Source organism: Zonotrichia albicollis, chromosome W, assembly GCF_047830755.1.
Source record: "Zonotrichia albicollis isolate bZonAlb1 chromosome W, bZonAlb1.hap1, whole genome shotgun sequence".
Classification (NCBI taxonomy): Eukaryota; Metazoa; Chordata; class Aves; order Passeriformes; family Passerellidae; genus Zonotrichia; species Zonotrichia albicollis.
In genome coordinates this window covers 7,358,749-7,364,928 of record NC_133859.1, presented here as the reverse complement: position 1 = coordinate 7,364,928, position 6,180 = coordinate 7,358,749, and the positions used below count along the sequence as shown (strand labels likewise).

Here is a 6,180-nt window from a genome sequence, read left to right as displayed (position 1 = left end):
TCTTTCAAAAGGTACTGTTGGCTTTTCCCTTCCTGATGAATCAGCCCTCAGAAGTTTGTGGCTGTTCGTATGGCAGACACATGCCTTGGAGGAAGAGGTTCAGTTCTCTCCTTCAGAGGAGAAACTTATTGCCCTCTGGCAAAAATGGTGTAGAGAAGATGGATTTTTCTTGTCAAAAACAGATCTCTATGAGTTCTTTCGATGGGCAAAGCTTTTTGGGTTCTTTATTGATGTCCTATACGCCTTGGATGTTTTCGTGTGGGAATGCATGGACTCTATCTTCCGATTTGTTTGGGGTCAGGGATGCGACTTCCCTCCTGTCTACCCAGCATTTAGAAAACTCTTCCCAGTTTTGAAACGGAGACCAGCTGTTTTTCCATGGATTTCTAACTGCTATGGGTTGGCTCTGTTCCCCCCAAATTCAGCGGGAGAAGACCCGGTGGGGCATGAGATTCTGCTTCCCAGCCCCCCTGCTTCGCGGCGGGGGGGGGTGAAACTTCGCCGTGCGAAGAAGTTTTTTTTACTCTTTCTCCGGAGCCTGCGCAGATGGAACCGTCTCTTCCCCCCTGTCATGGTTTGGGCCAGGCACAGAGCCAGTGCCCCCATGAGAATACCATCTCCCTGGTGTCTGCTGTGAGATGTGACCAGGAATAAGCAAAGCAGGCTCCAGCTTAGAAAATAAAGAAAACTTTATTACCTAAACTACAAGAAAATAGGAAAAAAAAACACTATAAGGGAGAAAATTGAAAACCTTACAAAAAGCACTTTCCTCCTCCCCACCACCAAAATTTCCCAATCTGATACATTCCCCCAAATCACCAACTGCCCTGTCTGGCACCACCCTTTAGAATACTCAAACTTCAGTCCATGAAGAGGAGAGGAGTCCTTCTTGCACCATAGGCTTCCCCTGGAAACACGCTGAAACCTCGTGTGCTTCCATGTCACTCAGCACCGCCCGGAAAGTCCTTTTGCCATTTGTGACATCTTCCTTCCATGCCCAGTGCTCTCACCACTGTGCATGGACCAGAGCTGCTTTTAGGGTTGTCTTTTAAGGATGCCTTGTCTCACTCCAAAAAAGGCACAGTCTCTGCTTTGGGACATCTATCCCCCCCATTTTTTCCTACCCCCTGGGGCTGAGGGGTCCCCACAATGAACCCTCCTGGTTCTGAGGCACTGCCTCCCCCTAAATGCAGTCTCTGTGTCACAGGAATAACACTGGTTCAGTCTATGGCCACACAAGAAAAGTCCAGCCAAAAGGCCACTCCAGTCATCTCTCTCTCCACTCAGCCAGTCTTCTCCACTTCCCCTGGGCCAGGTCCTTGTTATCTCATCTCTTATCTCTCTTCTCATTCAGCTTCGAGGAGGATCAGCATCTTTGCGAGGTCCCAGTCATGAAAGAAAGGGGTTAAAAATTTCAGTCTCTGCCTGTCCCAGAGCTCCGGCACTCCCACACTCGCTGCTGCTCCGGCTGGGCACCTTCTCGCTGCACTCCTCCCCTTCTCCTCCTTGGCCAGCTGCTATCACATTCTGTCGTTGCCGGCTCTCCCTCTCTCTCTCTCCTGGGAGGGCTGGGGGGGGGGGGGGTGGGGGGGGGGGTGGCTGCCCGATGCCTCCTGGGGCTCCTCCACCCTTCCATCCTCAAGGGCCTCCTCACCCCCCATCTCTGTCCAGGCCCAGGCCTACCACATGGCTGCCCCTCCCCCACCCAGCAGCAGCTGGACGAGGGAGGGCGATCCGACCTCTTTCCCTCGAAGTCCCAAGAGAGCCTCACAGGGCCGAAATTCTGTTTTTAACCCCTGTGTGTTCTCGGAGGTGTGTCCAAACCCCACTGGCTACACCAGGTGCCAATATCAAAATCCGAGCACCCATTGGTTTGACCACAGCATCCCAGAATTCCCACTTCTTCCTGGTCAAACCACCACACACCCCCCCCCTCTCTCTCTCCGGGGGGATGGGAGTGGACGGGCCTGCCTCCCCAGCCGGTCTCTCCGACTCCGCCCCGCTCAGAGATGGGGGTGGTACCGGTCCCCGAGGCCCCCCCGCCCCTGCCAGCCCCGCAGCCGCCTCCAAGACCCGCCTCGCCGTCGCGGCCGCCACTCCGGGCGATCCCGTCTCCGCCTCTCCAGGCGGTCCCGCCCGCGGCTTCACCGGCTTCCCCGCCTGCGTCTGAGAATGCAGAAACAGCGTTTCCTGTGGCTGCTGAGCCGCTAGGCGATGACGACGCGTCTCCAGCTTCCGGCTCAGTGGAGGAGGAGTTCTCTCCAGCCCCTTCGGCCCCCCCGCCGCTTCCACCGGCCTCCTCACCGCCTCAAGCCGAGACAGTCCCTGTTCAGGATGGTGCTGGAGACGGCGCCGAACCCGCGGGACCCTCGTAGCGGCCCACGGCCGCTCCTACATACAGCGTGATTCCCTCCCTGGTTCCGGCCCCCTGCCGCCTGCACCGGCTGGCCCAGCAGCTCTGCTGCTGTCAAAGAATCTGTCCTCCGTGTCGGCATCAGAGACTGCCCTGGAAACGGCTCTTTCTTTGAGCTCGGACCATCCCGGACCGGTTGCCTCTGTAGCAGCGGCCCTGGTGGCTGGCCTCCCCTTCTGTGGAGTGGGGGGTGCTTGCCAGCTGACTGTGGGGGCAGTCCGGCTGCCTGCGTTCAAGATCAGCATTCTCGGCGGGTTGGGGGGTGATTTTTCAGGGATTGTCCCATGGAGGCTGCCATCTCTGCTGCCTCTCTTGCGCCCTAGTGGCGGGGGGCAGTTGGGTCCCGAAAGCTCTGCCTTTGGTCCCCAGCCCGGAGGGGATGATGGCATGGGGCGGATGGAAGATAAACCTGATGCATTTGCATTGCAGGGGAAGAGGGCACAGATGGAGACCATAGCTGGTTTGCTGTGGGAAACAAATATCTCCAGACCCCAGATGGGATTTCTGGGGAAGGCTTCTATTTCCCTGCTGCTGGCATGCCTCAGTGGTTTTGGGGAAAGGAAGCATCTCACCACCCGTGCTACCATTGTACTGGCAGCAGGGTGCAGACCTGTGGGAATGCAGAGCCTGCCTCGTGGGTTTGGCCTGGGCTGTTGGGCTCAGAAGGTCCCCAGGCCAGGGCCATCACTTGGCCTCCTGATGATTCTGGGAGTTGTGGTTTCTCCTACTGGTCCTGGTCCCCCTTTGTGGGCCAGTTTTGGGGTTCCTGGTCCGTCATGGGCCAGGGCCCCCAGGGCCTTTCCTTCTCTGGCACTGCTCTGCTCTGCTGCTGCTCTTTTCGATTAAAAAAAAAAAAATTAAAATTAAATAAAAAAGATTGAAAATAGCGGGCAGCAGCTCTGAAGCACTGGAGCATTGAAGGGCCAGAAAAGGACATTCCAAAAATTGTTTAAATTGTTTGAAATTGTTTTAAATTGTGTTATGACTGTCAATAATTTGTGATAACTATTGATGGGACTTTTGCAGCAAGTCTGCTTCAGGATCAAAAAGGACTCTCAGATTTGTCCAAGAGAAACAACTTCAGCTCATGGACTGTTCCTGAAACTTAGCTGCTTGGACTTGAATTTTCTTTGCATTGTTTTTTGCATTTTTTTTTAGATTGTAGGATTGTTTTAGTGATTTGTTAGTATTGTATATTTTACAGGTGAAAAAAATTCCTGTTCATTTCACATCAGCATTTTTCTTTTTAATTTATACAATTTAGAAAGGTGAGATGTCACAGACATTTTTTCATAGAAATCCTTTATTTGGGATTTGTTCATCTTCTGGGAAGCTGAGGCCCCAGAAGAAGAATGTAAACAATTGTTATCAGCTGGTGTGGAATGCAACAGGTGCAGCGGTGATTGGGCTTCTGTGAGTGTTTGGATTTGCTGACCACTCACAGGAGAGTTTGTCCTTGCTTTCTGCTGTACACAGAACTTTGTTATTCATTCTTTTCTATGCTATTCTTAGCTTAGCAGCCTCTGCAACTTCGCTCTTTATTCCTTTTAGTATAGTAATAATGTATTATACATCATATATCAATAAATCCAGCCTTCTGATCATGAACTAAGATTCTCGTCCACTTCTCTCACCCTGAAGACCTCATCAGGTCGCTGTAATACAAAAGCCTCCTCTTTTTAACAGAAAAAAAAAAAAAAAAAAAAAAAACTCTTACTTAAAAAAAATAAACCACTTTGTGAGGTTTGGAGAGTCAGCAGTCTCTGCCTTGATCTTATCTTTATTGCAGTGGCTCAAGCCAGGGCAGATCCTGCCGTAGCGGGAACAGGGGGAAAAGCTCATAGACAGCCACAGGCATGGGGACCCTGGGTGTGTGGCTTCTGTCCCTTTTGCCCCATCTCTCTCTCTTTCTCTCTCTCTCTCAACCCACTTGCTGGGGCCGAGTCTGATATCTCGGACTCAGAACTCTGGCAGGCTGGGAGCCTCCCCTAGCAGCTCCGCTACTGAGCCAGCCCGCTTCTGTGACCCCGCCGCTTGTATGATACTGGCTAAACACTTTCTAGCCTTAATAACCCCAAACCTGGCGTCCCCTGGTGCTCTTGACATTCTTTTTCCTTATTTAACATATTTTCTCTTTGTCTTCAAGGAGGATCCGTTCTGTTAAACCTTCTCCAGAGCCCATTTCAGCATTGAACAACCTCCTAACAACCATGCGTTAAGACACTTCCCTGCCCTTCATGCAGAAACTGCATTCAAACTCCTGTCCTCCTCCATCACCAAGACATTATCACTCCACATTCCAACATCCCAGAGTCTGCTAACCACTCTTCCCCCTTCTTCAACTTCTCTCTTTCTTCTCTTTTTACTTTCTTTTCTTTTCCCTATTTTTTTCTCTTTTCTTTGATTCAACACACCTTGGACCGTACGAGGTGCACACACAACTAGTTTATATACAAAAGTAAGCTTGCAACTTTCTTTTACCAGGATTGCAGTAGCTCTTATAGCTTGAATACATACTGGCCAGCTGAGGCTTACTGGATCCAACATCTTTGATAAATAAGCTACTAGTCTCTTTACTCCTCCCCACTCCTGAATTAAAATTTTATGAGCTACTCCATTTTCTACATTTATGTACAAATGAAAAGGGGTTTACCAACAAGGATAAGCTTAAAGCTGGTACTTAGGCCAGTTTTAACTTCAACTCTTTTAATTTAACATCATTTTCCTTTGTTAATTTTCCATATTAAAATTTTATTGCTTGTGTGTACCCATCAATCCATAATCTGCAATATCCCAATAATCCAAGTAGTTTTCTGACTTTCCTCTTTGATACCTTTAATCCTTTTTCTTCCCTGAGAAAATTCAAAAGTTATATAGTAGCCTTTTTAACCTCAACTTCAGTTTCTCTGGATAATAAAATATAGTTTCTATTGGCCTTCTTTACTGGAAGAACAGAGGTATTATGAGAAGACATATAAAGTTCTAATGTCTCATCTTTGATATGTCCTTTTATTACTGGCTTCAAACTTTCCCGTCCTTCTAAAGATATAGGGTACTGACGTGCACATATGGGATGATTCTCTCTCAATTGTGACCCTTATGGGGTCAATATTTAACCCACCCCTATTTCCTTTCTTAGCCTAAACTTCCTTGTTAATTCTTTCCTCATCCTCTTGGGCAAGTCTTAAAACTCTAGCTGTCATTTTCCCTAATTCTGGTATAACTCCTATTCCTAGTTTTATTTGTAAGTCTCTTCCTAATAAGTTGCTACCTGCCCCAGGGACTAATAATACATCCCCTATCCAAATTCTAGTTTCTCCCTTAATTACTACATCTTTAATGACAGGAACTGTGAAACTCTCTCTTTTTGCCCCTGTTACTTTTACAGTGCCTTTGCTTACACTATAACCTTTTGGAATATTTAACAGACAGGTTCTTTCTGCCCCTGTGTCTACCACAAATTCTAATTATTCTTCTTGGGGACCTGATTTTTAAGTTATCACAGACTCTAGATGGCATCCGTCTTCTAAAATATAGAGCTGATGAGTCCTCTATTTCTCTTCTGTGCCCATGTCTCAGAAGATTTTCAGATCTTTTACCTGATTGGGGCAATTTCTTCTATGTCCTAAGTCTGTCTAACTATTCAGTTGGAGTTTCTTCTTTCTCTCTCTTAAAAGCTGTCCCTTAAAAGCCTCTCTTTTTTTTCTTTTTTTTTTTTTTTTTTTTTTTTTTGTATTTCGCTTTCGAGATGCCGCTTCATTTATTCC

At 48.2% G+C, this 6,180-nt stretch overlaps 1 long non-coding RNA gene across 1 annotated transcript; it reads right to left on the bottom strand.

Annotated features, from left to right (window-relative positions):
* Positions 1–671: 671 nt before the first annotated feature.
* LOC141726868 (uncharacterized) lies at positions 672–2,620 on the bottom strand. The gene is made up of 2 exons (XR_012577826.1): positions 1,684–2,620; positions 672–1,373 (listed from the first exon to the last, which is right to left on the bottom strand). It is a non-coding gene; the product is annotated as an uncharacterized LOC141726868 (long non-coding RNA).
* Positions 2,621–6,180: the final 3,560 nt, after the last annotated feature.